This window comes from Mustela erminea, chromosome 7, assembly GCF_009829155.1.
Source record: "Mustela erminea isolate mMusErm1 chromosome 7, mMusErm1.Pri, whole genome shotgun sequence".
In the NCBI taxonomy this organism is placed as follows: Eukaryota; Metazoa; Chordata; class Mammalia; order Carnivora; family Mustelidae; genus Mustela; species Mustela erminea.
This window is the reverse complement of record NC_045620.1, coordinates 127,278,859-127,285,763: the sequence shown is the minus strand read 5'-3', so window position 1 is coordinate 127,285,763 and position 6,905 is coordinate 127,278,859. Positions and strand designations below refer to the sequence as shown.

Genomic DNA, 6,905 nt, shown 5'->3' with positions numbered 1-6,905 from the left:
TACCTTTTATTATTTTTTAATTACACATAGACATGCATAATTAAAATACACTTTTAGACACATGCATTCCTGTGCCTTTATTAACACAGAGAATCCAGGAGACTCTTCCTCAAACAAGGCTTGCTATAGTAAGGATCCAGTGTCAACTCCCACGTTGCCCCCACCCCCCAATTTAACTTGGTTAAACTATAATTTGTGTCATTCAATCCCCAAAATGGTAACTTCATCAGCACATTTCATGACATTCAAAGCAATTCAGAAAACTGCTTTTGAAAACTAAGATAAAGCACCACATAGTCCATAAATCCTCTCTCCTCCCTGAAAATCTGGAATATGGGAACACTCTTTGCTCTCCCTGAGCAGGTCCAGCCTCCTCCACTGACTGCCATGTTGCATGGGAAACCCCAATCTCAGTCCCCTCCAAGCTCCCAAGGCCACGTCGAAGAAACAATTCCTGTCTTAGGAAATAGTGCCCTTGCTTCTAAAGCCACATCTCACATTTTATTTTTGGTTTCTGATGCCCTTTTTATTGTCATCTGTCTTTCATCAGTCTCCCATGGAGAATTCCAGCTACCAGTACTAACGACATTATACACAGTACCACCATTGATGCCAACATCAAATGGAAATACATATTTTTTTTGTTAGGGTGTATAAACTTCCTAGTTTAATGAAGCAGAGCTACACTGAAAGTTTATCTAACTCAGTTTATAATAAGAAAATGCCTTGGTGCATGTATTTGTGTTGTAAAGAAAAGCTAAAATTAACACTTTTAAGACCACCTCCGACACACGAGTCAACCTTGTTATAAGCAAAAAAGAAAATCAAGGTAAAAGTTGATTAAAACACCAAACCAAATTAAATTTGATCTAATAGTGTTTACTTGTTTTAACATCTGGAAAAGTTTGGGCATACACTGCAAACATTTTTAACCTAATTTAAAAATAAATTATGCTTAGTTTCCACAGATGTATTTAAGTTGGGTCCTTTTAAAGAAATAATTCTTTAGGATTTTTTTTTTTTTTGCACTTAACAGGCAAGAATTTGGATCATAAGGTGCTAATGGAAAGAATATCTAAATATCTCTCCCCTAATGGGTCCTCAAAAGAGCATCCCAGTTTTGAAAAAATATAATTTAAAAAGATCCTATACCCTCTGCTGGGCGAAAAACAGATAGATGTGGAGGGCCTCCTAAATAGAGGTTGCACAGTAGTATTTTCACCTGCAGAGAGGGGAAAGAGATGTAGCTGATGGGGGTCTCCCCACTGATCCTGACCCTGAGGACACACACCAAACTCCTGCGTAGGTGAGGGACTCCCATACAGATGAAAGATTTAGTTGAAATTCCTAAGGGCTCCTGCAGCCCTTGTAGGCTTCCCCTCCCTGCCCAACATAGATTCCCCCCAACAACCCAGTGGCTAAAGTGTGGAAATGATTCTCCCAAATCCCATGGCTGTTTGGTCAGAGAGCCTGCACCAGGAAACACTCCGCATGCTACTGGGTAGGAAAGGGGGAGGAGGGGAGGTATTTATGGAAACTAGTTTGGGAAGAAAAGCTGAAAAGGGAATTTGAAGACCTCACCCAACCTTGATGCAGCCTGATATCCTGCTCTTTTGTCACCAGAAATCTACAGATTTGCCTTATGATCTGGTTGGCATCTGCTTAGCTGCTTACTCTGTCCAGGAATCCAATTCCCCGACACCCTACTTCTCTCCACCCCTCCAGTCTGCATTTGTTTTGTCAGCTCTGTCTTTCCTGAATTCACAAAATAGTCTGTAGCTTCTTGATGGATGGGGTCATCTCTTGGACTTTTTTTTTTTTTTTTCTTTCCGGTCATAGCCTAACAAGGGACTTCCTGTGTACACAGCAGGTGGTGAGCCCTGGTGGGGCACCGAGAAAACATGGGGTTGATTCATCTTTTGTCTGTGGGCTTTTTCAGCACCCATTCAATCCCCTAGAAGAGAGTTATTACTTGATCCAAACAGTACATAAAAACGTAAGCCATAAGTAAGAGAACTACCCACCTCCTTTATTTTTACTCTGTTCTCTTTTCCTACCGCAGTGCAGCCTTCTGGATGTAGCCAGGAGCTTGCCCTCCTAGTGGTTCAGGCAAAGGCTGGGAGCTTTGTGTGTCTGGTAAGGGCCGTGGTCAGCAAAGTTGGTTTTCTTATTAGAAAAGTCTGTTTTATACTGTGATAAAGCTTCACACTTGTGATTTAAAAAAAAAACATTCTGTGGCAGAGACATAACCTCCCTCTAAATTCTCATCTCATGGCGTAACTTCATCCACAAGCTCATAACTCAGAGCAGCCTGTGGTTGAAAATCATGTACACATTTACTCCTTACTCCTTGTTGCTAGAGGGGAACATAGGTTAGCCACAGAATAATCCTTAAAACAGTAAGAATCAGAGCCATTCCTCTCTCTTCTCAGCCTTATAAGCATTCATAGCCTTAATGCATACCCCTTTAGAAACCAAATCAATTATATTTTTTTCTACTCCCTTTATCATAACCTTTTGGCTCTGCTACCTGGAGCACTGGTTCTCCAAGTGCGGTGAGCGTGAATATCACCTGGAAACTTAGGAATGCAAATTCTCCAGGTTTTATCCCACACCTACTGAATCAGAAACTCTAGGGGTGCGCCCAGTAACGAGCCCTCCATGTGATTCAGACGCATGTTCAAGTTGGAGAACTGCTGACTGAAGGGCCAGTAGCTTTGTTTTGTAGGAACTAAATATCTTGGCATCTCAGAGAGAACAGCTCTCACCTTAGCCATCACACCTGTATAGGACATGAAGCAACTCGTGAGAGCCTGTGGCGGGCCCCCAGAAAATATCCCTGTATCTAAAGGGTAGTCTGGCCAATCTACATGTTAGCACTGCAGTCCTGATTGAGGGAAACACCTCCAGAAGACAATTGACTTGGAATTTGAGAGGAAGTGATTACACATCATAATCAGTAAATTGCACAGGGATGAACAGAAGCATCTGCTACTAACATTTTCAAAGCTACATTTTTCGCAGGTACATTCCAGAGTGTAACAAACCATTTCCACATGTGGGGGCTGATCTTTCAACTATATATCTTACCTGCCTTTTGTGTCATCACAGATTTCTTTAGAAGTTAAAGTTCACTTCAAAGTCATAGTGGAGTCAAAAACTTTTCCAGGTGCAGTGATGAGTCTTCAGAGATGTTGGTGATCAAGGGCAGAACTGTGGATTCAGGGAGGGCTGCAAGAGCCAGACTACCTTAGTGCCCCTCTCACTTCTGAGATGCCCCCTGCCTACGTCAATTACCTGGCTGCACATTAAAATCCCTGAGGAAGCTTATTAGCATACTGATGCTTGGGCTCCACTCTAGAAGTTCTAATTTAATTATTCTGGGTACAATCTATGCATTGGTATTTTTTAAAAGCATTCCAGGTTCTTCCACTGTGCACCCCAATTTTAGAACTACTGAGTTAAGTGGATATTTCTTGAGTACTTACCATGCATGAGTCCCTACTAGGGCCAACAGAAGATTCAAAAAGCATAGGGAAAGAGGATGTGTCTTCAAGAAGCATAGAATGGTGGGATAGGGAGCAAGATATACACGCCTAACTAGAACCCACAGTGGTCTAAGATGCTGCATAGTTATCTGTGCCAAATACGGGGTTGGGTGAATTCTGTGGGAACAAATGGTTAGAGTTCCACAGAGAAGACTGGCTTTGAATTTGGTTTTGGACGATTTTTATCAGACAAGGGAGAAAAAACACTTCGGGATGAAAAAATGAAAATAAACATTAGTGTGAAGACAAGAAAGTTCAAGAATTTTGAAGGTATCTTTAAGTACTGTATAGTCACATACAGAGGATGAAGTCGGCAAGGTCATTCAGGCCAAGTTTTAAAGCATTTGTGAATGCCATGGTAATAATTTAAATCTTATTCTCAATGAAAAGTGATCCTATGATACGTGTTTTAAGAAGATAAATCATTTAGAAGATAGCTACTATTTTTACCAATGAAACTGTTGGGAACTTTATTTAGCCTGTTAAATAAACTCTCATTGAACATTTAATTTACTTTGTTGCAAATTCCCACACTATGAGGAATTTAAAAATGCCCTAGGCAGCTATTTATAATGGATTCTTGAACCTTATACTCTCTTATAAAGCTAGTATACAACATAGAATTTTGTGTTACATAGACCACATTTCTGTTGCTGTTGATAATTCTTTTTTTTTTTAATAATTTATTTATGGTAAAAGTAGCTTACTGGAGCCACTCAGAATATTAGCCTAGATCACAAAGCTGAAGTAGTGCTTTTCAGGTTTCTCCACTGTAAAGTTATCTCTCCCTGCCCCCCACTTTCTATACTGTACTCTTTGAAAGGAAGTCACTATTCACACCTCCTTGAGGGCAGACTGTCTACATAAATTACTCGGAGTTCTACATGGGATATGTGTCTACTCTTCCCCTTCCATTAACTTATAAACCTTGAAATTCATTTTATACTTTATAGTAGAATCCAATACTGCATTTATTTACTGCGATTTTTTTTTTCACTTGTCTGGGCAACTTTCCATTCTTTTACATCATAATTCTAAAAGCATGGTTATATGATTAAGTATTCAGATTGCCATCTTTTTTAGACTGAGCTCTTTCTATATGAACTATGGTGTAGAGATGTTTGTGATTGCAAAGAATAGAGCTGATATCACTTCTGGGCTTCAAAAATGAATTTGGGAAGGAAGGCAGGGCATCAGTGCCTGCCACTACAAGGAGTTATTTGGAAACCTAGGAGAATCCGGACATCCTGGGAAATTAGGCATTCAACAAATGACTCTCTTCACCAGACCTGCTCTATCTCACAAATGTACTTGGGCTGCCTTTAGCAAGAAAAGAACACTTGCTTCTCTCTCCTTTTGCCACTAATACAAACATTAATTACACCCTCTGCCAAAGTAAGCAGACTATTTACTCTTCTGATTCTAAGCAGACTCTGGACACTGATGTGGTGAAATCTGAGAGGTGGAGCACCTGAGTCCTAGGGTCTCAGGCTGAGTTTGGGGAGGAATCAGTTATCCGATTTACTGTGTGCAACAAGAAGTTGGCTCCTTGATTTTCACCAAACCTCTGCAAAGAAAGCAACTTGTCCATAGTCATAGTATAAGAAGAGGAAAAATAATTAACCTCTTAGGATTTTTATGGCCAAACCACCACCATGGGCACAGAAGAAGCCTTATCCTTCCTGACCAACCTTGCACTGCCTGTTGACCCTGCTTCAGTTCGCTAGGCTCCCCTTTGTCCATCTGTCAAGGGCCCTCAACGGGCCTCTCCACTCACCCTCAGTAGACAATCAGATCTTGCTGACACGTGTACTTACTCTTCTCCGGGATGTCCCCAGGACAATAAACCCACCTTGGTCCATCCACAAGGCCCAGAGGGAAACTAGAGCAGCTGTGGCAGCTTGTTTCCTCTTGACTCTGGCCTTTGGATGAACATTACTTGCACCCAACCTCTGGGGTTGAAGCCAGGAGAAAATGTAAGTACCCGTTTACTTCCTTACAAAACTGAAAGAGGCCATGCTTCTAGACTTCCGGGTGCACTTCCTCTTCTGGCAAGAGAGCTTCTTTACCATCTGTTTCTGATGTTTTCTCTTGTCTCATCTTCCCCAGCAGGCTCACGAGAGCTCTCCCCTCCTTCTTGCCTGCTGCTTTGTGAATTCTCTCCAAAGCATTTACTGAATCCTCTGACAACTTAGATTGTCTAGTCACCTCTTCATCTACAGACCCTAGCCCTGACTTTGGAGCACAACTCAAAATTTACCTACTGGGGAACACCTACCACTTCCTAGCCCAGAAATTTCCCCTTTCCTGCCCATGGTACAATAAAATTAAAAAATATATATAGTGTTAAAAAAAAAAAAAAAGCAACGGTGAGGCACCAAAATAGAAAGATAAGAGGGTAAGCAAACATCTGCACGTGCAATGGTGAAACCCACCATCTTTCCCTGCCAGGTAGTCAGACCTGTCCTTGCAAGGCAGGGACTGGAGAATCCTCTTGGGGGAGCTGATCAGTCTCAAGGGAAGAGAAACCTACTGATCCCATGGACCCAATGAAACAGGTCCTCACCCAATAATCCCAAAGCAAAGTCTGAGGATTAATGAGCACTCCACTTTCCACCCTAGTCACAGCTATGGAACATATATACATGGTTCAGACCAGCTTTTTAGGGACTCTACTTGAAAATTAATCTCTGACTGTATGTTAACTATACTGGAATTAAAAAAAAAAAAGAATCTCTGTGCCATTCACTTGCACTAAGACAGTTGCAGTAAGTTTCTAATATAAATTTAAACCAAAAAAAAAAAGGGAGGGGGGAGTTACTCAGAGGAAGCAGAAGCAATTGAGAAATCAGGAAACATTTTTATAAAAGAATGAATATTCTCAGATGTAAGAAAAGATATTAAATCTATGCAGAAAAGAGTAAGTGCTAGTTAAAAAAAAACAGTGAACAAGAACTCTTTCAGAAACTCAAAATCTTATAGCACTTAAAATTAGCATTTAAAATTCAATAGAATATATAGATGATTAAATTAAAAGAAATCTGGAAAGTATAACACAAAAATGGATGGAAAAGGAAAGCAATAAGCTAGAAAATTAAAATAAACTCATAAAGACTGACATTTGACTGATTAGCTAACTGGAAGGAAGGGTCAGAGAAAGAGACTGTAAAAATACAAACTGTATAAAACAGAAACCACACATATATATGATATTATTGAGCCAAGAGATATGGCTTTCCAGATCAAAAGGGACTATTGTCTGCCCAGCATGTTGAATTAAAAAGAAGACTCATCAAGGCATATCATCACAAGATTCAGGATAAAGAAAAGCTCTAAAAGTTCCCAGAGAGAAAAATC

The 6,905-nt window shown here is 40.4% G+C and overlaps 1 long non-coding RNA gene across 1 annotated transcript in view; it reads right to left on the bottom strand.

The window, feature by feature from the left end:
* Window positions 1–3,120: 3,120 nt before the first annotated feature.
* Window positions 3,121–6,905, bottom strand: part of LOC116596145 — a 44,763-nt gene continuing 40,978 nt past the window's right edge. The window contains exon 3 of the long non-coding RNA XR_004288018.1: window positions 3,121–3,231. This is a non-coding gene — a long non-coding RNA (uncharacterized LOC116596145). The remainder of the gene's footprint in view (window positions 3,232–6,905) is intronic.